At 28.5% G+C, this 25,021-nt stretch overlaps 1 protein-coding gene and 1 long non-coding RNA gene across 3 annotated transcripts in view; one reads left to right on the forward strand and one right to left on the reverse strand.

Annotated features, from left to right (window-relative positions):
• The window catches only part of LOC119687308 (embryonic polarity protein dorsal), a 70,265-nt gene that overhangs the window by 30,037 nt on the left and 15,207 nt on the right, over positions 1-25,021 (reverse strand). The gene's annotated exons all lie outside the window — the stretch shown is intronic.
• Positions 9,508-10,471, forward strand: LOC119687309. Its single transcript, XR_005253145.1, has 4 exons — positions 9,508-9,910; positions 9,992-10,118; positions 10,213-10,308; positions 10,369-10,471. It is a non-coding gene; the product is annotated as an uncharacterized LOC119687309 (long non-coding RNA).

Genomic DNA, 25,021 nt, shown 5'->3' on the forward strand with positions numbered 1-25,021 from the left:
GTCGCTTTGTGTAACGATTGTGTACGTCTATAAGATAGTATGGACTCTGACTAATTTCTAATTGGGAATATATGTAATTTTCAGCTAAGTATTTCCATTTTCATATAATATTGCATTATGTATTGGAAAACAAATAGTCTAATGCAACATCATTTCGCATTTCTATTTCAATAATATTTGAGATTATTTCAAAGTGTGTCAGCAGGGTTTGTTCTAAAATTTCTAGCTTCAGGAAAATACTTTAATATTAAAATATTTTTGAAACACATGAAGACTATTAAAATCAGCCATCCTCATATCGGGCACATTTAATTTTAGTGGTTTGGTTTAAAACTATTCATTTCCGAAATGAAAGTGTGATGAAATGGCTGCCGGTGCTACCGCAACTAAAACTGTTGGTTAAAGGCAATTAATTTTCACAGAGTAAGCAACATATGACGGTACACTGCCACAATGACGATACACGATACACAATACGCGATACGCCGATGCTTAGCACTAGTAATGGAGGCATCATGTGTTTATTTTTCGTACAATTTCATCGCTTTTGGGTGATATTTGTTTATTGCAGGTGCAAGTGTTCGTTTGAACACCAGCACGTAAATAGAGTCACACACTCTATTTACACCCACAAATTCGTATAGAAGAATTCTTCCAAGTTTATGAGTTCTGTGGGCGGTAAAAATGTGAGTATTTACTCGTACTCGTACTCGTACTTGAACATTTTAATATTATTTTAATGTTCAATGTTTGATAATGTAAAAGTGAAAAACCTTGAATATACGAATATACGAATATTGTAGAAGTCCTATACAAATGACATGATAATAAAACTATTTACTGTTAATAGAAAACCAGTACAAAAATAAATAAATAAAACCAAGCATTTCAAAGACCTGAAGAACGCTGAGTACTCCACGTGCAAGTCGAAATTTATTATAGTAGCGATGCGTCCACAGAAACATAATCGCAAGACTCTGTGACTATTCAGTTATAGTCATGCGGATATTTTGAAATATAAATTTATTTTTATTTTGTTTTTCTCGCACTCTTAGCATTTCCAGTCGGAATGCCAAAGGTCAAGATACGTCATCTTTCATCTTTCATTTGCAATAAATTTTCAAATTATTTACTTTCCGACTGAAATGAATTAGTTTTTTTATATGCCAAAGTTGAAGATATGAAAAATTTAAATTTCAATAAATAATAACATTTTTAAATCGAAATGGAAATGAGTTCTAAATGACATATATGGTAATAATCTTTAATATTCTCTTTGAAATATTCGATAGCTAACTCGAGGTATACATTACTATTATCAACTTTAATTATCTTCTGTTCTGTCCAATACGAATTAACTTACCCAAGCTTAAATCTGATATATGAATTAAATTCATAAATTATGCACTAATGCACTAAATATGAATAAAATAAAATAAAAAAATAAATAAATTCAAACAATTCGGAGCTTTACGTCCGTATGAATTTTTTTAAATCGAGATCGTATTCCGATTTCGAGACACGGCGATTTGACAAGGGATTTAATTAAATTTCAGTGTGGTGAGCAACTTTTTTTACTACACTGATATTATATACTTTTTCTATTTTCGGTACAAGAAATAGCATTCTTCAGAGGTAAGACATTCCTATATGCTACCATCGAATCCCGGTGTTTACAATATTTTTAATCCATTTTTGAGATCCAACGGAACCATCGCATGAATGAAGTTAAAATATACCCGAGGTAAGGTATGCCTATTAAGAGGTGACTGAAATACAGTATGTTAGATAGCAGCCGACAACATTTGTAATGTTTGAAGTATAAATGATTATACAATAATACTAATACTTATACAATACTATAATAATAATACGGCTATTCTAATCAGTTGCAATAGCTCTACTATTTTAGAAAAGATTGAGTTTTGACATTTTGAAATTTATTTGACTTTTTCCCTCAGGAAGGAACAATATTACAACTGAATTTGAAAAACATATGCTAGGTTATTTATATTGGAACACTAATCTGTTTCAATAATCTTAAAAAAGGCACAAATTTTACCTTTTCACCACAGTTTATAGTAATTAAATTGTATTAAATTGTGTCGCTCTTATTTTCGTAATAATCTTTAGTCGAGGACAAGTCTTTATTCCAAAAAATTGATCATAGGATGATTGGCACATTAGGCTCATAATTCGGCAATTTCCATAAAAGTTTAGTTTTTAATTATATTGAAAAGTTTAAAAAAATGTTTTTTCTTTTTTTATATTATTTGCTCACCGACAAAATTGGTAATTTACCTAAATCCATCAATCAAATTGAAAGGATACATAGGACGCACGTACCGCTGCCGCGTTCCAAATATTCCCTAATTTCATTGCCAATTAAAATGGTAACAAAAATAGATACAAAAAATAAAACAAAAACAAAAACAAAAACAATAAGAAAAAAAACTTAAATACTCGTAAATGTCCAAAAATATGAATTATTCGTAACCCTAAAATTATGTTCTATTGATTTTCTTATGGCCAACAACGGATTTTAAGCATTTCAAGCTCGAGTTGTTGTTGTTGGTGTTGTTATTCATATTTATTGCTTAAGAGTGTTTGTTGTTTTTTGTTTTTGTTCTTGTTTTTGTTTTTGTTTTTCTAAACTCAATTTAATATTTTATTTTATTTTTCATGCTTGTCTACAAAATGTTCTTTTAATTTATTGTAAGTATATGTACCTATGTATATACATAAATACATATATATATATATATATATATATGTTGTTTAAAATTTGACGTGTGTATGGGTGTGTGTATGAATCAGTTGCTGTGTGATGTGGTTATGTATGCCAGTGTCAGTATATGTTTGCGTGCGCTTGAAAGAGTAATTTATTAACGACTACTGCTGTCACCGCTGTTGAAGTTACTCGTACTGTTACCGCCGCTCTTACCGCTCTTACTGCTCGTACTGGTCTTACTGTTGTTACTATTGTTGATGTTATTACTATTACTGCTATTACTACTGCTGCTGCTGTTGCTGTTGCTGCTGTTATTGCTGTTATTGCACTGAAACAAAAAACAACAGAGTTTGGTTGTTACTGTTGCGCTTCTAATTTATTAACCACAGACAACGCGGTAAAATAAAGCACCAGTGGCAGCAACAACCAACTAAGCATACTTCTCTGGCTTTGTATGTGCGGATGATAACCTGTGTGAAGAACTGTCACGATTAACACTGTAAGTAATTCGGTTCGGTTACTGTTAATGTTACTATTACACAAGCTTATGCTTATGCTTATGCTCATAACTGTGTTTGTGCTTGTGTTTGTATTTCAGCTGGCGGTTTAGAATCCTTTCCTTACCTTTACCACCTTTAGTATACTACTGTGTTCAATACAAAAGGAATATGTGTTATGTGCTCATTTAACATATTTGTACTAAAATATTTTGGTTTTTCTCTTTGTTTTTCTTTTTTGTATTGTTTTTGTAGATAGGTATATGAATATCGATATATGTGTGTGCACACTTGTGATTAACAGAATTTCTAGAGAGGTCCTGCTTCCATGTGTGTATGTGTATGTGTTTGTGTATGGCTTTTCAGTTTAAATAGGTATTTATGTGTGTATTTTTGGTGCATGGACGCGATTTTCCAATCGATTGAGCACGTGACTCCAAATTCTTTTTTCTTTATTTTCTTTTTTTTTTCTTTTTTTGTTTTTTGTGAATGAAAGTTTATCTAAAGGTATACAAATAAAATCTTCATAATGTTTTTGTTTTTGTTTTTGTTTTTGTTATCGGTGTTCAAGTTTTTGTTGGAATATCACTTTGCCCATTGTGGTCATTGTGAGCCCATTAGAATATCCTTTTGTACATATCCTTTTCACAAAGTACGTGACAAAACAAAGCAATGCAACGTTTATTACATATAAAACATTTAAAATTATTTCTACTAATGCAATAGGCACACACTTACACACACATACACACACACACACCAGTATGCATACAAGCACTTATACAAATGTCTTGTGACATTTCCAAAAAACATACAAAAGGAAAATAATAACTAACATTGACCCTCAGTACATTTATTTGACACTTTTTCAAAATGGAACGAACGAACAAGCGAGCGAGTCGTCACCCAAAAACCTTGTGCTATTTTCAGAATTCTATCTGTACAAATATTTCCAGAAATTGCCACATCCATACCACACCACATTTCTCTGTGTTGTTATCTAAATAATATTTTTAAAATTTAATAAAAATACAATATTCCTAATATGCGATATACATAAATTATTTACATGCGTGCATAACTTTTTCCCATATGCAAATTACTTTATGTGCGCGTGTGTGTGTGTGTGTGTCTGTATGTTAACACATAACATTTTCTGTATAGGTTAACAGAATACGTCTATACATATGCACACAAACGCCACTTGTGTTTATAATCACATACGCACAAACACACATATGCATTATTAAGCCATAAATTTGACATTTTCAAGTATCAACAATGTGGGCTAGACGGATGCGGAAATGGTCGATCTGTGAAAAATATTAAACTCATTTATGGCACCTTTAAATTTGTTTTTAAGTATGCAAAGTACACATATACGCTTATGCAAATATGTTGGCGGGAGTGTACATGTGTATGGGTGTGTAAACAGACTTGTAATAAATTTTATGTTATGCAAATAAATTTGATTATACAAGAACATGAAATAAATTTTCAATTTCATTTAAACAATAATCCCAGCTTGAATATCTTCTGCAGTTTGTCACAAACCGTCGACAACATTCCATGGATTGGATGACTGCTGTTCTGTTCGCGGTTTGGATTTTGCATTGATTTACGTATTTTTGTTCGCCCGTTGTCAAATAGAAAAAAAATAGGAAAATGTAAAATAAATCCGGTGAAGCATTTTTACACCAAAATTTTTTTAGTTATTCATCGATGCATGTAATTTTATATAATTTAACATATAATATAGTGATGACAGGATATGGAGATACACTGTGGTATATTCATCCATTCAACACGAATTTATATGCTAATAAATATCCATAGTTTTAATTTTAAATAATAACTGAATTCTGTTTAGGTATTCTTTCATTATTTGAATTAGCATAGGAAATATGCAGGTTGAGGTTTTAATTACAACACATTAACCCTCTAGTAACCAATTTATTTATTTTTTGTTTAAAAAAATAATGCAATTAAAATCGTAGCAAATAATTTTTTTCTTGTTTAAGAAAAAAATTGTATAAATTATTATTATTACTAATTAATAGGCTATGAATGCACCCCGACCTAAAAGATCCATTGTGCATCTAGAGACCCAACTAAAACAATTCTAGAGTATTTATAAATCTTGTAATTGCTGTGGGCTTAATTTTACCTATTTCATTTGGGACTAAGATCCCGCTTCCAAGATAGTCGGGTCTACGTCTTGCCACCGCTGAGCAATTGCATAGGATATATTCTGATGTTTTCTTCTCCTTATGACAGAGTCGACAGGAATCACTTTCTACCGCAAATATAATCTTCATATAGTAACTAAGTCTACAGTGTCCAGCAAGAAGTTTAGTGTAAACTTAGATATCGTTTCTGCTAAGGTTAAGGACTGTGTCAACGTTAATGCATACAGAATTAGAATCTTCTTGACTTTCGCATGCTTGTTTGAGCTCTCCAGTGTTCTAGTAGATTTTGTTGCATCCGTTCACATAATAAGTTATTTGTGAAGCTATTTATTACCCCCGCAGAAGGGCGTTGGATAAATGAAAGAAGTACATGTACCCTTCTTAGCTAGAAAGTCTGCTATTTCATTGCCATCATGCCTTTCATGTTCCGGTACCCACATATTATTATATGTAAATAAAATAAAAAATTGGGTTCTTTTTATATTTTTGTTTTAAAATAAAAATAAAAACAAACATAAATAATAATTTATTATTTTTTCATTTTCTTCTTAAGAAATAGCAATTTTTAAAAAAGTGAACTCATAACTACTCTAAAGTTTATTAAATTAACTAATATATAACTAAAGTTTGCGAGTTTCACAAAATATTAAGTCACTTATGATGTGATTATAATGATAACAGTTCAATTGTAAGCTTAAGGCATTCTTGGAAACCGAAGAGTTTGAGTAGTTAACGAAAGAAATTGGTTTCAGTATATATGCAAGTCCTTGCTATCTTTCTGGGATAAGGTTCGCCACACCAATTAAAATTTCTTTTGGAACTTGTTAATAATAGATTTTAATTAGATTTTTATTTTATTTTTTTTTTATCAAATATTAAATCAAATTAAATATTTTCTATCAAATTTATTTAGCACATCATGCATAAGTTCTTACCGGTTTAATTAAGAGATGGCGCAAGCGAACAGTACACAACATATTATTTTAGCACATACGTCATATATTGTTCATCGGAAAATTCAACTAAAAACACACTTAAGTTGAGTAGGTCGAAAAGTAACATCTTTGTTGAATTGTTTAGTGTTTAAATGTTGAATTTTGTTCCAGAAAAAGAACATTTGCTAGATGCTTTGCTTTTCTTACTTAATAGAAGAAAAAGGTAGTTAAAAATCATCATAAGTCGAACACGTTTTAACGTTTAGAACTGGTAAGGCATGGATTCAACCATGCTTTATCAGTTGTGATTTTATGTGATAGAGAGTGAGCGCTATGGTAGACTCCAAAAGTGCGAAGACTATGTGATATCTTACAAGTTATTCGATTATAATCCAACTTGCAGTTTCAAACAATTAATTACAAATCATTAAATATAATATATGTTTATATATATAAATAACTCCAAGACCACTGATGATGGGTATTTGACAATACTCGAAACAGCTGTATGATCAGCCAAAAATTTTATGAATTAAAGAAATAATAAAAAGAATTTTTGTTGTTGTAGTTCATTACTTTTCGAAATCTCTTTATGATAATCCAACTCAAACTCAACTACAATTTGCAGAAGTATTAAATGTGTCACCAAAAATAATGAGCAGATGTTTACGGGCAATAGAGAACATCAATAAACTGGATGAATAATTACCAAACGATTTAAATTAACGCAAATGGAAAATCGCTGAGTCGCTTGTGAAAGGCTCCTTCGAGGATGCAAAAAAATATTTTATGTATGGAATTGTGATGGGTGACGAAAAAATCAAATTTTTTTTAAAACCCAAAGCAGAAAATATTCTTTTTCTTACCTGACGAAGCCGGTGTGTGAGAACACGGCAAAACCATTTAAAATCGCTTAGATGGAATATTCTTTCACACTCGCCGTAGTTTCCCGACCAGATAGCGTCTGACTATCATCTCATTGCATGAATGCAACATTTCATAATATTTATAAATTACCTGAAAGATGCGCGTAATGTTTAGAAGTCGATGATCTAAAAAGTAATTCCCTTAAAATTCACATGGTGTACCAAAAATGGACTTATACATACACCTGATACGATAACCGTGAACACAAAAAATCATAGCTTCAGGAGAACCATCCATATTAAGAGTAAATTAGAAGTAAGGTTATATTATGCATTTGATGGGATTAGAAAGGAGTCGTGTACTATGAGCTACTAATACCTAAGGAAACTGTTACTGTTGAACGTTATCAACTACCATTGATAGTCAACAAACAATATAAAGTGCTATTGTTGCACTATAATACTCGACTATATGTCACAAGTCAAGTAAAATGAACGTTAAGTGCTACTTAAATATGAAATTTTTAATAAATTAATCATTTTTTTCAAATAAATTGTTTATTTGCAATTTAATTTGGAAATTTAAAATTTTTCAGACAAATAATTTTCAAAAAATATTCAGTAATATATATTAAATATATTTTCATAAATGCGGATCTTAGTTTTAGTGGCAAAAATCGTTTTTGTCAAACTATTGCTTTACAGAAGTTATATATCCTATGATATTGGACACATTAATAATTTTCTTCTACTTAAATGTTTTTCTTTTATTTTCGAAAATGGAAGAAAATATATTAAAAAATACGGTACTTTGCAGTTCATATTTTTTGTAAAAAATGTATTTATAATTCTCATTTCATTTGTTGTAATTTTATCGCACACGTAATACACTTGTTTAAAATTCTTATTATGTTTACGTCAAAGAGTCTATTTAAGTATACTTTTCATATCGCATAAGTCGTTAATAACATTGATATAGCATTTCTTTTGCTGCATTATCCATTTCCTTTTTCAAAGTGAGCTGTTTATTGTATGAATTTATATGGATATGTCTAAAGTATTTGAGTTTTTAAATCAATTTATATTTCTGCAGAAAATATTTATTGTACGTCATGGCGTAGATGAGTCTACACATATATAAATATCAATAAATACTTGTAACAAGAATATCTAATGGATGTCATATTGTCTTATAAGTGACTTTCTTCTTTCTTATTTATTGTTACATTTTGGGAAGAATTTATTTCTACAGACTAGTATAAATGCAATCTAAAATTTTTTATTTAATTAGACATCCTAATTACCTGTCACTTAACAACATTAATCAATAATTATGATAACTGAACCATACTCACTAAGAGTAAATGGAAGGTGAAAGAAATACACCAGAAATTATATTCCTACGCTTCTTGGAAGAAAGCTTCGTTCTCATCCTCTAAACTGTTATGCTGTGGTATATGAAAAGATAATGAATGTCTGTATTTTAAATTATTTCACTTATATATACAGATTATATCGTGGGTGAGCATTACAAACTGGATAGCAGAAACAACAAAGCGTGTGGAAAGAATTATTAAGAAAACACCAAAAAAACATTGGATGTCTGATGAAATGCTCAAACTTATTGAAGAACATAGACGCATCAGATATACTAATGGAGAAGATTACACAGATACAATTGCTGCTTTCAGTAAAAATAATTTATTTAAAAATATCTGTTGAAATATGCAACAACATGCAATTAAGCAGGAATCATACGAGCTTTACAAAAGTGTAAAATACGGTTTTAGGTTTTATTGAATTAAAACCTTATTCACAAGTTTATTTTATTTACTTTCGGAGCATTAAAATGGATAATAGCGCAGGTAGAAAAAAAAAGCACAGATTCTGTCATCTATTCAGAATCTACCTGGCAACGACCCATACTTTTTCTTAAATTATTAAACAAAGCATCGTATTTGATTTGTCACAGGACTTCCGACATAATTATTAATAAATTAACTAATATTTGCAACATAGATGTATAGATATCATCTCAAATAATATAAATATAAATACAAAAACTCTAAATCATAAAAGATGCTTATTACCAAGTTGATTTCTCAAAGGGTTCCAGACGTTTCGGTCTATGAAAAGACCGAAATATGTAAGAAATGGCTTACTTACATTTCTCACATATTCTATTTTTATTTAAATCACAGTTGCATTGAAATTTTTATTAATAGAATTAGAGTAGAGTAGACTAAATTCAAAAATTTTTATTATTAAAATATATTTTCTATTGGTAACTTCAGATTTAAAAAATTCGTCAAAATTATCTGTAAAATGAGTCAAAATCGTTTTGCTAATTTCTTGAAATTTTTCAAAAAAAACAATCCAAAACTAACTCCACTTGAACTTATTAAAAGTGGAGGAGAGATGTGGGTTAATCTAAAGGATATCGAGAAAGAAAAATTCTCTCCATGTAAGCCTGAGATTAATATTAGTGATGATTCGTTAGATGTTTTCTTTCCCGTTGAAAAAAATCTAACGAAAATTGGCAAAAAACGGAAAGCCGCTAAAAGGAAGGGAGCGGTAAACAGGCGTCGCGCTAAGAAAAAGAAACTAGACCGTCGTGGACAAAAAAAGAACCGTGCAAAAAAACGCCCGAAAAAACGTGGAAAGAAGCGTTGAGGTCCATAACCCGTCGATGGTGAGACATGACTATATATATTGAATTGATATATTGATAATTTTTTTTTTTTGAATAAAAAAATATTCTCTTGTTTGACAGCAACAAATATCATTTTCTTGATGAAATGATGATGTTTTTTTGATGATGTTTTAATGGTTTTATGGTGTGATGGCCTATGGTTTAACGATGTTAGTATACAACTTGTTCACAAGTTGTACTTAAATGGGTAAGTATTTTTGTTAAATTATATTAATATAGTTAATATAAGTTTTTTGTTTCATATTTTTACTATAAATGTTGAATGTATTATTTGTATAAAGACTCTGTCCGATAAAAAATCCTGACAACACAATGAGAAAAGGAGGGATCTGCTTACAATGTTTGTATTTATATAACTTTCGTTAAGTTCAGCTCTGGTAAGTTCAGTGGTGCAATATAACAGTATATAACAATATAACAGTAACTCGTTTGTTAAGGTAAAGATTCTGGATTTGAAGAGGTATCTGATTTTATTGGATTTCGACATCTAATTATATGAAAAAAATTTATGATTTTGGTTTTAAAACTAATAAAACTATATTTTTGAAATTAATCACGAAATTCAAATTTTATTAATAGAACGGTTCCATTACATATTATTTATTATATAATTCGAAGCACTCGATGGGTCCTACTTTGGAAGTCAGAAAATAAGTTTTGCTTGATAAATTATATAAGATTCGCTTTATTTTAAAATTTTCACTGACCGCTTAAAGAAAACGCACCATATTTTTATTTTTTTTTACAGTGTATTTCATGCAAACATGCTATAAGTTTGGGAAAGGGTTTTCTGAGTAAAGAGACGTCCCATAAAAAATGGACGTGTCAAACATAAGTGCACCCAAAAAAAATAAACATCTGAGCAAGTTTTCAATATATTCTATATTATTTAATTTAATTCAATTTTCGATTGAGTTCGATTTCATTTGATTTTATTTGATGCTATTCGCTTCTATTCGGTTTTATTGGATTTAATTCGAATTTATTTTTTTTTTTGCGATTCAGTTGAAAGCAGTTCAATTCTATTCGCTTCTGTTTGGCCTAAATCGTCTCAATTCGATTTCCTTATTTTTTATTATTGTTGGAAGTTTAAGGACTCTATTTATTTATTTTATTTTATTTTTACTAATTTAATAATTAATCTTACATCTAAAAGGTGTTAAGTAAATATGAGAGTTCTAAAATCAAAGTTAGAAATAAAATATATATAAAATCTGTACTAAGGATTGATATGTCTTAATAAATATCGAACCAGCCATTAATACGGACAGACGGTATGTGTGTATGTATGTATGTAACCTTTTTCTTTAGTAAATAGATGAAATACTTATAAAACTAATAATATCGACAAGTATTTCGAGTCGATTCGATATCGACTCCATATTATTCCTTAAATACTGAAATAATAAACGATTTATGGAAAAAAAAGACATGTTTTGGTATTAAAATCCCCAAAGAAAACTTTTAATTTTTAATAAAATTTAATCATCTTAATGTCCTAAAAACAAATCATATGTAAAAAACATATTTTACATCAGTTTTTGACACATTAACAATACATATTACATATTCAATTTCTATTATTTTATTATTATTCTATTATTAATATTTTATTTTTATTATTCTATTATTGTTATTCTATTATTATTAATATAATATTATTATTATTATTCTACTATTATTATTCCGAATATTTTACCAGAGAGGTACGGCATGTAATATTAAACTGTTGACAAAACCGGTAACCTTCTCGAACACGATCACTGTTACCCAATGGAATTAATCTTTTGCAGCGTTTTAAAAAGGATTTACGTCTGTAACTGCTATTATTAATTCAGGGGTAAATTTCAGGGGTAGATTTAGGGGTAAATGCTTTCAGAGTTTTCAGCTATAACTTACTCTATATAGGTTTTTTATGACCTTGATTTAGTAACGCTGTTTTTGTGGCATAGGTAACACAAAACTGTCAACAAAGATATATGTTTTGAAAAACCACTTTCCCATCGAATTTGATGAGACTTATTTCATTTTAAAATTTGAATTAAAAATTGCATCTACAAAAACTGTGGCATGTGATCTAGAGTCTGTCAGAGTCCACACCTACTTTTTTGGAGATGACATATATGTGACTGTCAATTTTGTTTCATTTAGACTAACAACGTCAGTTTTTCTAGTGTCAAGTTAAAAATATGGATGTTGAAGATATATGGCTTCAACAAGATGATTGTCTTGAACCATAAATCAAAAAATATTCTAGTTTTATTCCGTAAGAAATGTATGAATGTGTGATTTTACATATAGAATTTGTGAATTGGTTACCAAGATCAAACGATCTTGGTTTGAACGGTGTTTGTGAGGTTTATGCGAGCAATTCTTCAACTCTGGACACTTTCAAACATTTTGACAAACATCCGTCAGATCAAGCTATTTATCTAAAATTATTCTAAAGGAGTCTAGTCTAGCCACACAAGGTTCAAAATTTTAAAAATTTCAAATGTAAGTACATCTGCTCGTACTTTAATGTAGCTAACTTCTTACTTCTTCTTTAAAATTGGTGTTATATTTCCGAGGCAAGGCATGCCAGTTATAAGATTTGACAAAAATCCAGTAGGCACCTATTGATACTTATCGGAGTATAAATAATAGTGAGTTTTATTTGTAGTACCCTAAAGTGTTACCACGGAAGTCAGAGTCCACAACTCTGCTGACCTGACCAACAGTAATTGATCCCTTTAATGGGAGTATAAATAAATTTGGACTTTTAACACAATCTTAAAGTAGTTTAAGTTTAATTACAGGCAAACTTCCATAACTCGAAGTACCCTTTTGTAAAGAAAAGGTTCGACTTATGAAGACTTCAAGTTAAAGAATATTTTTGCAATTGTATGTAATTTATGAAACAAATAAATTTAAATTGATAAATTAATAAAACTAAATTTAACATTACACCCGTATTTTTATTTTTGTCGAAAATAACTATGAGCATTTGTATTTGTTTCTGCGGCCCTTAAATTTGTATAGTCATTTGTATTGGCCCGCGATTGCATCTGATATGGATAGCCCTGATCTAATTATCACACTTTCCGATTTTAAGGAAAGGCATCGAATTTTGTAAGTATTGTTAACAATTATTATAAGATAATATAATATTAAATTAACAGTATTACAGCCTCTATGAGTTTTTTTTTTTCTTGCTGGTTATTTTTGGTGGCAAATTGAAATTGATTATATTAGTACATTTCCTTTTAAATTTAGGCACAACCAAAGACATTGTAAAACATTGTAAAAATACTAAATTGGCATAGCCGGAAAGAGCCAATTTCGCCGTGTCCGAGACGCTCTACATAACATGGCCCTTAGAGAATATATAAAATTTTATTCATATGGTATTTGATACCCCTGCCATTAAAACAATATTCTATAATTGTCTGAACTACGCTTTATCCTTTTCCATATTAGTGATTCTTTAAAATTTTAATAATTTTTTAATAAAAATAAAAAAGTTTCTCGGGGTAGTCTATTTACAGTGAATACTCGTAATAATCGTCATTTGATAACTTAAATAAATTTACAAAGAATTTTTAAATAAAAACTCAACTCATATAAAGAATACCTTATATGTGTAGTACAAGATTTTATATTTTATTTTTTATTTTTATAGTCATATTTATACTTTTGAGAATTGTTTGCATTCAATTTTTCATTTATTTAACGCAGTTCTCATACTTATAATATCATTTTTATTTTATTTACTTTTTTTTTGCATATACGAGTCTGAATGAGTCTGAAGCTCATTTCATTCCTACAATTTTTCCAAATAGCTCATATACAATTCCATTAGGCTTTATGCAATTTTATTGCTGAAATACATTAGCTCATTTTAAATGTAAACAACATTTGCAAATTTATTGCAACAATCGCTATAAAAATTGATATTATATTATTTTAAGAAATTAAATTGGTCACATTTAAAGGAAACGATCGATCGATATGTATTCAATAAAATACAAGTATCTATGTGCCCATATATTCATCCATCCATTTGTCTATAGATAGGTAAGCAATGTACACATCATATCGTATCGTATGGTATGGTATGTTATATGCATTCAAGAACAGATATCGTACAGATGCTCTTGTGATGTATTTAAGGCAAGCGGCCAGGCCAAATGCCCGTGAATTGAGTTTATAAAAATAATAAAATTTTAAATAAACGGAATAAATGCTGTAAACAAACATTCAATTTATGGAACAAACTTTACAACAACAACCACAACCACAACAACAACAACAAATATAATATCAAGAACAACAACAACAATGTAGGCTCCAATAGTAACACTGACTGTTGCTGCTGTGTAGATGCGAAACTGTAGTTGTACCTGTAGTGTCGTATCCGTGTCTATGGCTGTGACTGTGTCTGTGGCAAAATGCAGGAGGGAGGAGTAGCGCCGTTGCGTCAACAAATAAAACGTAAACAAAATTTGCATATGCAAATTGTCAAACACGTCTTGAAAGAATCGACAAGTAAACAAATATGCGTGAGTGTGTGTGCGTTGCTGCCAAAAGGTCGTCATAAAAATCTTACCATAACACCGCGAAAAGGTGAATTTGTTTTGGTTTTAGCGCTACAGAAGGCATATTAAGTTTCAGTAGTAATTTTATATGCGCCCAAGCGTAGAAATTTTTTCTTCATGTATTAGTAATACACATTTAATTAACGAATTTATATGACTCTCGAATGGCGGGTAAATAAAACTTTGAATTATTAACAAGCCAAATGCTTGTTATAATTTATTACTCAATGAAACATACAAACAAATAGAAGAATGAATTATACTAAAAGCATGTGGTAACACTGCTAACATAATCTAATGATAATATTATTTTCAATAGAAACCATAGTAACAATTGCCAAACATATTGTATATTAATATATATATATATATAAGGATGGCTGTTAATTATTTTATCTGAATAGATTGGTTATATCATTTTCTGGTACCCTTTTTACTATAGTCATTTTCTTTTTGTGGAGCATAGTGCCACTATAACAAATCTTAATCTTACTCTATTGTGAGCATCATGACGAATTTCATGCCAGGAATACTTTACGGCGTTAAACGTACCGTCAATGGGTTTTGCGCCAGGTTTGCGTTGAAGCTACCGTACGTCGAGATCTTAAATATTCACCGCAAGCATTTATTTATAAAGATTTGTATATTTGTATCGATGCTTTTCGAGTCTTACCAGGCCCCCCACCCGTCAGAAAGTATCAATATTACATTAGACTCAAATTGACAAATAAAATATGTTTGATTCTAATTGATATGTGGCTGAATATCCAGATGTTGTTAAGAATGCCAATGAAGGATTTGACACCTTGCCTTACCTCTAGTACCTTAGTGGAAAGGAGCATTGTGTTAGCGTATAATGGTCTTAACATAGGTTTTAACACCAACTGAAACCATTGGCGAAGCTTCAAATGCTAGTCAGAGGTCTTGAAGTTGATCAAGATTTTTAAAGAAGACGGGCACTTAAAGTATTGAGTCACCACCGTGTATATGCTGGACAATGATAAATCAAAGTCAAAGCGACTTTTATCGTCTTTCACATAGCTCCTACAAGTATAATTGAATGATAGATTCAAACTTCAAGTATTGTTACCTAATCTACAATGAACTGTAAGTAAAGCTACCCCAAGACTGATATCTCTACGAGGGAAGAAATATATAATTAATTTAAAAGTTCAGTAAAGAAAGAACTCAGTTATAGTTTGTATGATAGTAACGATATACTCAGAGTGTTTAGGTACGCCTTTTGACTAACTCATCTGCTATACAATTGCCAAAAATATCCCTATGACCGGAAACTCAGATCAGAGAAAAATTATGCTGCATCCATATCTCATTTAGAGATGTGTAATAGTCAAAAACCGTCCTAGATGTAAATTGGACTGAACTCAAGAACTTTACAGCAGTTTGAGTGTCTGAGAGTATGTATATATTCCTGTTAAATATATTATCCGCTTTTAGACAAACTATGGAACTAGCTACAGCTAGTTTTGGCCACAAAACTCACCACTACTTTCACTAAACTTTGATGTCTTTATCTTTAAAGTTAAATGTCCTTAAACTTTAGAATTCTAGACTATTGTAGTATTTTTTAAGCTATACTTAAAGACCATCATGTGGCGTTTCAGCAAACAATGATCTAATCAATCAACCCACAAAATAATAACAAATTGGTGAACCAGACATTGAACTTGTTTACTTTCTGGTTTAATATGAAATTTATTTGCAAAATAAAAGTGGAATGTGATTAATAAAAAATATGGCTGGTACAATGCAGTAAATTATTAAGAACAAGCAATAAACGAAAACATGGAGAAGTAAACAAAACAAAAAAAATAACACTTTGTAAACAAATACACAAATACAAAAAAGCTCCAATTGAAAATCTGTACCGTTTAAGCAAAATACATCCAGAATATTGTTTCTGGATCCGAAAAAAGTGAACACTTGTTCTCTTTTCTCCAAACAAACGGTTTACTACTACTAGCAAGAGCATATAAGAAGATCGATAGTGATATATGCATTGAATACTAGAAACCAGGAAGAAGAGAATTCTATATGTTTATGTTAAAATTCTGACTGAGGTAGAAGTGTTAGACAATTTGTGCTAAGACTAAAGAAACTTGGTGATCCATAAATCCATCTAAAACTTTAAAATTAATAAATGCGAACAGTATCGAAAACAGCAATTATAAAATCTCTTATGATCGCTCTTTCTGACCTTTGTTAAAAGGATGAAAAGAACCTGATAACGAAAGCTTCTCGAAATTTCAAAAGAAAATAAATTGGTTAAGAAGTTGTATATAGTTTATAGATTTGAAATACACATACAATAAAAAATATTCTAGAAAAAAAAATCACTAACACAGAACACATTCCAAAACAATAGTTTAAGGAAAACACAAAGGGCTGATAGGTGATTTACTTTAAAACACGTTTGTCTAATTATTTATATACTATGTGTTTATTAGAGAGGTTTCGAACAGTAGTGAATTGCAACAACCAAATTTTTTATTTATTTTTAATTAATTTAATTTTTGGCTAACTATGCAGCTGTTGTCAAATACCCATTAAAAGTGTTCTTGGAATTATTTTTAATATTTAATTATTGTTAAAAAGTTTTTATGAGACTACAGGTACCAAGAGTTGAACTCGAGCCCTGCCAAATTTGAAGCTAAAAGTCAGTGTTCATTAGTAAATTGACCCAAGGTCGTATCTGACTTGTATGTTCTGCTTTAGAATTTTGTTATTTTGCTATTAAAATTCATTAACAAATTCACTTGCTGTATTATATTAAAGCAAAATCATAAAATCATGGAATAAATATTGCTTCTACAAAATTATAATTAATTATATTAATTAATAAATTGTATTTAATAATTAATAATTAATTCATTTATTCTGCAGCTGGTTTTTGATTTCGTTTTAAAAATAAGTAAAAAAGTTTGTGGTTGCAATTTACTACTGTTCGAAACCACCTCTATTAAACACAAAAGTTTAATAGACGTAAAAATTAAAAGTTACTGCCGTCATAACTGACATTCAAATCAAATTTAATATAAAAAAGAATATTAATGTTAACATTGCAAAATAATTAAAATTATTGCTGGTGTGACAAGCTATGGTATAGATAAATTGAGGATAGATTGATATTAGAGATACTGAAGAAGAAATGTTTGAAATGCTAGATATTTGATTAGATAAATAGATTGGATATTTGCCAAGCCAGACGATACGAGAGAATATTAATCTCAAATAAACGTTGATTTTGATTGTAAAGAATGCTACAGGAATCTAGCATATAAAGAGGTGAGAGATGAGACTACTGAGACTATAAAGAGGTATTCTAATGTACTACTGTTTGCAGCCCTGTAAATAAGAATGACACATGACATTTCTTATAATGTCAATTGAATTTGAATTTGAGTTGGTATTAAAATTGAAAAAATAATTGAATTAAATAAATATATTGGTAAATACGTAGATATAATAACTACCTTTAAGCAATTACGGCGTATTTGCTTAGAAATCACTTTGTTGAAAAGATGTGATAGGAATCTGGGATATAAAGAGGTGGAATTGAGCTAGCGCAGAAGATAAAAATTCTATCACTTTTTATTAAACAATACAATACGTTAGGATATGATGAGGTGATATGGAATCATTAAAGTATCTGCATGGTTCTTGAGGACTCAAACATGCCTAATATGCTTGGGGTTTCACAATTTCGAAAGTTGCACATGATGACTACAGCAAATTTACGTATAATATAGTATCATTAGGGGGTGATGGGCTCATTGCTAGTTAGGTTTACTTAACCCAGACTTATAATTTTGTATGTTGGTATTAGTTGTAATTGTCGTTAAAAAATTTTTACTAACTTCTGGTTGTGTATTCAACTGGCCTTAAAAAATTTTAGCTTATCTATTCTCTATTATCACATCAGTAATTTATTCAATTTTTTTTCTAAGGATTTTTATATGTATTGTATAAGATTTGTTTTAAAAAGCAATTTGTAATTATAAACAAAAGAAACATGCACACATCTGAGTATATAAGTAAAAAAAAAAATAAAATTAATTAAACTTTATCATTTCTCAAACAGCAAAAATTAATCTTTTGTATTTTGAAAACTGGCAATAAAATTAAAAATTAAGAATTAAAAAAATAATAAAAAAAAAACTCACTGTTTTAGCAAAAAAATCTTGTAGATACTTTTTTTATTTGATTTCAGTAATTTTTATTATTTCTTTTTTTTGATTTTTGTGTATAATTTTTTTTTTGAATTTTTTTTTTTGTATAAACAAATCTCATATATTTATTACAATAAATTTGGCCAGATTAAACAACAAATTTTATACATGTAAATAAAATCAACAAACCGAACAAAGCAAAACAGATTCTTTTATTTGAAAAACAAAATTAATAATTAAATATGTGTATAAATAAGTTTTGAAATAATATTTTATTTAATACTGATATATTGCTTATTTATTTTAAAATATTTTTAATTTCATGGCTTCATAACTTTTAATAATTTTATTAAATCTCTTGAATTCACAGTTTAGAACTCATGTCTACGAACCGCCGTTCCTGTGTATCTTTAGAGACGATTTATGCGAGGCAAAATTCTTGCAATTTATACATGATTAAAATATTCATTTATTTATTTATTAAAATAGGTATAAAATATATACCTACGTACGTCTCTATGTATGTATCTATGCACACTTTACATATCCAAAGAATGCCAAAGTTTGCTTGTTAATTTATTAGTTTAAAAACATCTCACGCATTTTAACGTAGAAACTGAAGAATTTTATTATGGAAGCAAACCGAAGAAGTTGCTGTTTTTATTACTTGATTTATTTCTATTTCGAACGTCCAAGGGAGGTAAGAACAATATACGACTTCTGAGTCATGAGGCAGGTATATGTAGAATTTTCTGAACTGTTTTTGTAGAACAATTAATTGACCTATAAATATTACTATTGATTTTAAATATAAATAAGCACAAATGAAAATTATAGTTGAAATCATATAAACTATAACCTAGAGTCCAAAATAAACAGGGCTTATTAGACAAAAAATAGATATTTGTTATGAAACCAACTACTGGCAATAACATATATTGCACAGTGTAGCAGAATTAAAATTAATCAATCAAAATTTAATATTATACAAACTAGTATTGAAATGAAAATTTTCTAAATACAGTATATATATATATATATATATATATACATATATACACCATACATACATATACCACTATATACAGCATATATATATACATATATATATATATATATATATATATAGTGTATACATATTGGAATGGTTTTTTTTTTATTATAATCTGGTTGATAATTTCATGGCATTTATTTTTTGAATATAATTTCCGGCTTATGTCCGCCGCGGCTACGAGTTACATAGTCCATTCGATCAGTACAATTTTTGACTTTTTTTCAATAAGTGCAGCCGTATGGCGTCAATAGTCGTCATGAACATTAGAAGTAACTTTGGAATATTAGGAATTCTCCTGATGAAGGCGAAAGCGAAATACACAAAAAATTTACGCTCGAAATAAAAGTTAATATACTTGAAAAAATTAAAAACAACAAAACTGACTTCAGGGCTCCCAATTCTTCAAGATTTGCTAGTTTGTCGGTTGTTAGCATAAACCAATGATTAATATAGTCCCATATACAAAAAAAAAATAATCGAGAGGCATTAAATCGCACGAACGAGGACGCCAGTTAACAGCACCACTTCTAGAAATTCATATAATAATTGAAAGTAGACTTATGATTAATTAATTTTTTTTTTAAATTTGAGAAAACTTTTACTGAAATGTTTAAATTAATAAAACTAGTTTATAATAATGATTGTTTATACTATGATCATGATTGTGAATAATACAACAAACATGAGAATATACATAATGTGTAACACGTATGGAATATGGTATGTATAGATTGTGACATAAAGTTAGTTACTTATATTAACTATTTATTTTAAAAAATTTATAAATTATAAATTTATAAGTTTATTTACAAATTTATAAATGCAGCAAAGATATGCTCTTGACAAACTCTTGGGTTTCCAAAAGTTATATATAATATAATATTGAATCTAATAATAATCTTCGTAGACTTTATTGTCTTTGCTTTATGTTAATAGATGTAAAAAAAAATTTTTAAAAACTAAAAAATTTCTTCCTATCCTATATATATTACAATTGGTACTTTACAGTTCATATTTTCTATAAAATGTGTATTTATAATTCTCATTTTATTTGTTTAGCAAAAACAAAAAAATAACTGACGTAATAAGCTATTTATAATTCTCATTATGTTTGTGTCAGACTTTCTATTTAAGTACACTGTTAGAATATGTTTGTTTGATTGACTTTAATATAATATTATTCCCTATAGTCCTTTGCCCGTAACTTAGTTATATTTCACGGATAATGAAAATTGTTTCTGCTTTATAATTGTTTAATAGTGTTTTTCACTTAAATTGTATGAAAGTATTGTTTGTGTGTGAGTCTTCGAGTTTTTAACACGTTTTATATGAAAAGACATTATTTAGCTACACATAGATATGTAGTAAAAAATTTTTATTAATACTCATAACCAGAAATAATGATATTGCATGACTTTTTATTAAATAACACATCTATTAATTTTGCACTGCCAAATTTTTCACGTACATTAACTAGTTTTAAAGACCCTTCATTATTTTTTTTTATTATAATATTTATATTCTTATAAAATATATATATATATTATATATATATAATATTTATTATTTTATTATATAATATAATTAATACATAATTATATATAAATAATTGCAATATATAAAATCGTATAACTAAGATAGAAAAAACGAGCGCTAACTGCCAGGGCCTTTGGCTGGATATTTGATTAGATATTATATAAACCGATATGGTTATACGCTTATTTTAAAAAAACTACTATTTTTTAAATAACATATCGAAAATGTATATTTTATTTATTAATTTAAAACTTTTTCCCGAGATGTGGATCTTTTTATTTTATTAGAGAAGCTTATGAAAAAAATTTCAACTAAATCGAAGGTGGTGAAGTTCCAACTCGTTACATTTGAAAAAAAAAATAATGGAGTACACATATAAATATACTGCCAAAGATTTATAATGCGAAACCTTTAGTTTATTTAAAATGTTTAGTTCATATTACATATCAATTACTAATTATTAACTGAGTAACTAGTAGCGCGCTACGTAAAAACTGCTACGTTAATATATTTTCAGGATGACGTCTTGATTAATGATCTCTATTAGTGATCGACTTATGAGCATAAAAAACAATATTTTATATGATTGTGTTTATATATATTAACTGCACTCCCACGAATAATTGCGGTTCATTGTTAACAAATTCATCATTATTTCATTGAAAAAGTACCTAAATGCTTTTAAAATTTAAATAAATTGAAGCAAATGAGAAGGAAATTAATAATATTAATAGTTATTATACATATATTAATAGGACTGCATAACATATAGATTTCGTTGTACATATAGTTTACATGGAGAACCTACGTCATAGCATAGACAACTCATCTCAGTTGTCGGTGGGCGTATGATTAGTTCATACCTATTTTCACGTGTCGATACTTGATGAAATTAATTCCATTTAACGAATGCCAATTAGAATAGGTAATATTCTATTAACTTAAAATATTTGTACAATTAAAATTGTTAACTAATAATATTTTGGATTATATACAAAATGTAGAGAATATAATTTAAAAAAAAATATAAGTATTCTCAATTTATTTAGTTTAGAAACTGGCATTAACGAATGAATATTAAAAACAAGTTTTAATTAACAAATAATTAAATACTTTTATTATTCTTAAATATATGGAAATTAATTTTATTCAAATAAATATTTTTTTTTAATTTAATTAATTCCAAATCATAAAACCAATTATAAAAAAAATGTGATTTTTCAATCAGAATTTTTTCAGGTACTTTTTTAACGACTAAACTGTTAAAACTGTTAGAGAGCACGTACCTCGACAGGTAGTTTTTTTAAAAAAAATTGTGAAAAATCTCTACCAAAGCTATATTTTCTTTTATTTTATTGACTAGTGCCTTTAAATGTTAAGAAAATTTATTAAAAATTAAATGAAATAAATTTCAAATCACATAGATATGGCACACATATGTAAAAAAAATATTTAAAGCCGACTATAAGGTCAATGTCTGTCTAAAACTGAGTAGCTTTTTTTTATAATTAAAAATTATAATCAATCAAGATTTATTAACTTTTAAACAGCTTATTAGAGTTCGGTTCTTGATATGAAAAAAGAATTCCATATTAGTACAGTACATTATAGTTTAGCTTAGAGCTTAGATAGTCGCAAATACAATCCTAATCCTAAAACAGAATTAGGTACAACCAGGTACTTGAATCAATAATCTCTTTAAATCTCTTTTAATCTCCAGCTTTGCATAAGAAAATTAAACAAAATGTTATTTTATTTAATATTTTATTTTAGTGAATTTTTACTGTAGCTAACCTAAATGTATATACGTTGGTATAGCCTTTATGAGGGGCAAAGAGAGCCAGAGGAACAATTGTGGTACTTTGAAAATTCCTTTTACAAAGTAATGAGAAAAAAAAATTGGTACAATAAAGTAGTAAACGAATTTCCATTGAATACATACATAATATATACATACATATGTCAATACATTGCTATTTATCAAACACTTTAAGGGGCATAGCCTTATATATCATAAATATTATACTTTGTAGTTTCTAAAAGAATAATTAATCGATTTATACAAATAGACAGAGGACATCATTATATATATAATGTCCTTGGCTATAGTTCTGCGTTAGTAGAAGTAAAAAATCACGTAGAAACTACCAGACCGTAGGTGACCAGGCATTGTCACCTATTGTGCAGTGAGGTAACTATCAATCCACCTAGTATATAGGTATATGAAGCATATTGTATTTACCTTTAATTAGGTAAGTAAGTAGGTAGGTAAAGTGAAAGAAGGATCAAATTATTTTTTAATTAAGAAAGCCGATTTGTTTCTACAATCGTTATAATTGTAAATAGAAAGTTGAACCAATGAGAATGCAGCCGTATGCAAATATGATTGGCCAAAATTTATGTTGGTTATATCGCCGAATGTACTACAGAAAAAGATGCCCAAAAATTTAAGCTAAAACTAAAACGGGTTCTGGACAAATCTGAACATAAACACGGCAGGTGTTCCGGTGTCTCCTACTCGAGCGCCGGTAAACATGCACTACAAGAAATTTTGATAAGAACGGACAAGCCTAGTTCTATGCTGTCATATAATCGAGTATCACGTTAGAATACTGTTAACACTGCAACGTAGTCATATAATGTAATAGAGTTGCACTGTATCATACTTGATAGAACACAAATTTGACAGGGCACAAATTCAGTACATCGTCTTGCAGTCTCAAAAAAATTGTTAAATTGATAAAAATTAAATATTAAAAATATTTTCAAAAATATTAAAATACCCTAATAATGGGTATTTGACATTATTTTAAACAGCTGTATGATCAGCCAAGAACTCATTTAATTAAAAAAATAAAATTTTGTTATTGCAATTCAATCTTCACTTTCTTCTTAGTGTTTACTTCCTTTAGTGGGGCATATGACCACATTGCAATTCAATACTGTTCGAAAAACGTCTTAATTAAAAAAAAATACTATTAATTTATAAAAGAAATAATGTCCTTCGTCATAACTGACTTGAAAATCAAATTTAATACTTGTTAGAAATAAGAATGTGTATATATTATTTATTTTATTTATTATAATTAATTACAAAATATAAAATCTTATAATTAAGAAAAGAAAAACGAGCGCTAGCTGCTAGGGCCTTCAGCTCGGATATTATAAATTATACTTTATTTACTAGGTTACAGGCTTTAATATATTTATACATTAAAAGTATATTTTCAACAGTAATTGTTTTTAATAAGCTAGTAGGTAAGATATTAGGAAAGATATTACTACGAATAGAATTAAAAGAAGGACAATCGTTAAGTATATGATCTATAGATGGTGTGCTATTACAGAATAGACAGTTTGATGACTAATCGCCACTTAAAAGATGTTCATGAAAAACTTTGAATGTCCCATTCACAATCGCATAAAAATCTTACATTGTTGACGAGTGCATAATAGTGAATATATAGCTATATACATAATATAATATAATATAAAATAGTGGATACATATAGTGGATATATAGAAAAGAGGGCTTAACTTTCATAAGAATAATGCTCATTAACAAGACGCGGATGAAGTAATCGTTTGAGAATCTATTCGTATATACCTACTTGAAGATCATAATGATCCAGCATTTTGAAACACTACTTTTCATATATATATATATGAAATAGAAATTATTTTAATATTTGACTAATGACTTTAAACAATATATACATCAAGTCCGGGTATA

The sequence above is a fragment of the Teleopsis dalmanni genome, chromosome X, assembly GCF_002237135.1.
Source record: "Teleopsis dalmanni isolate 2A chromosome X, ASM223713v2, whole genome shotgun sequence".
Taxonomy (NCBI): Eukaryota; Metazoa; Arthropoda; class Insecta; order Diptera; family Diopsidae; genus Teleopsis; species Teleopsis dalmanni.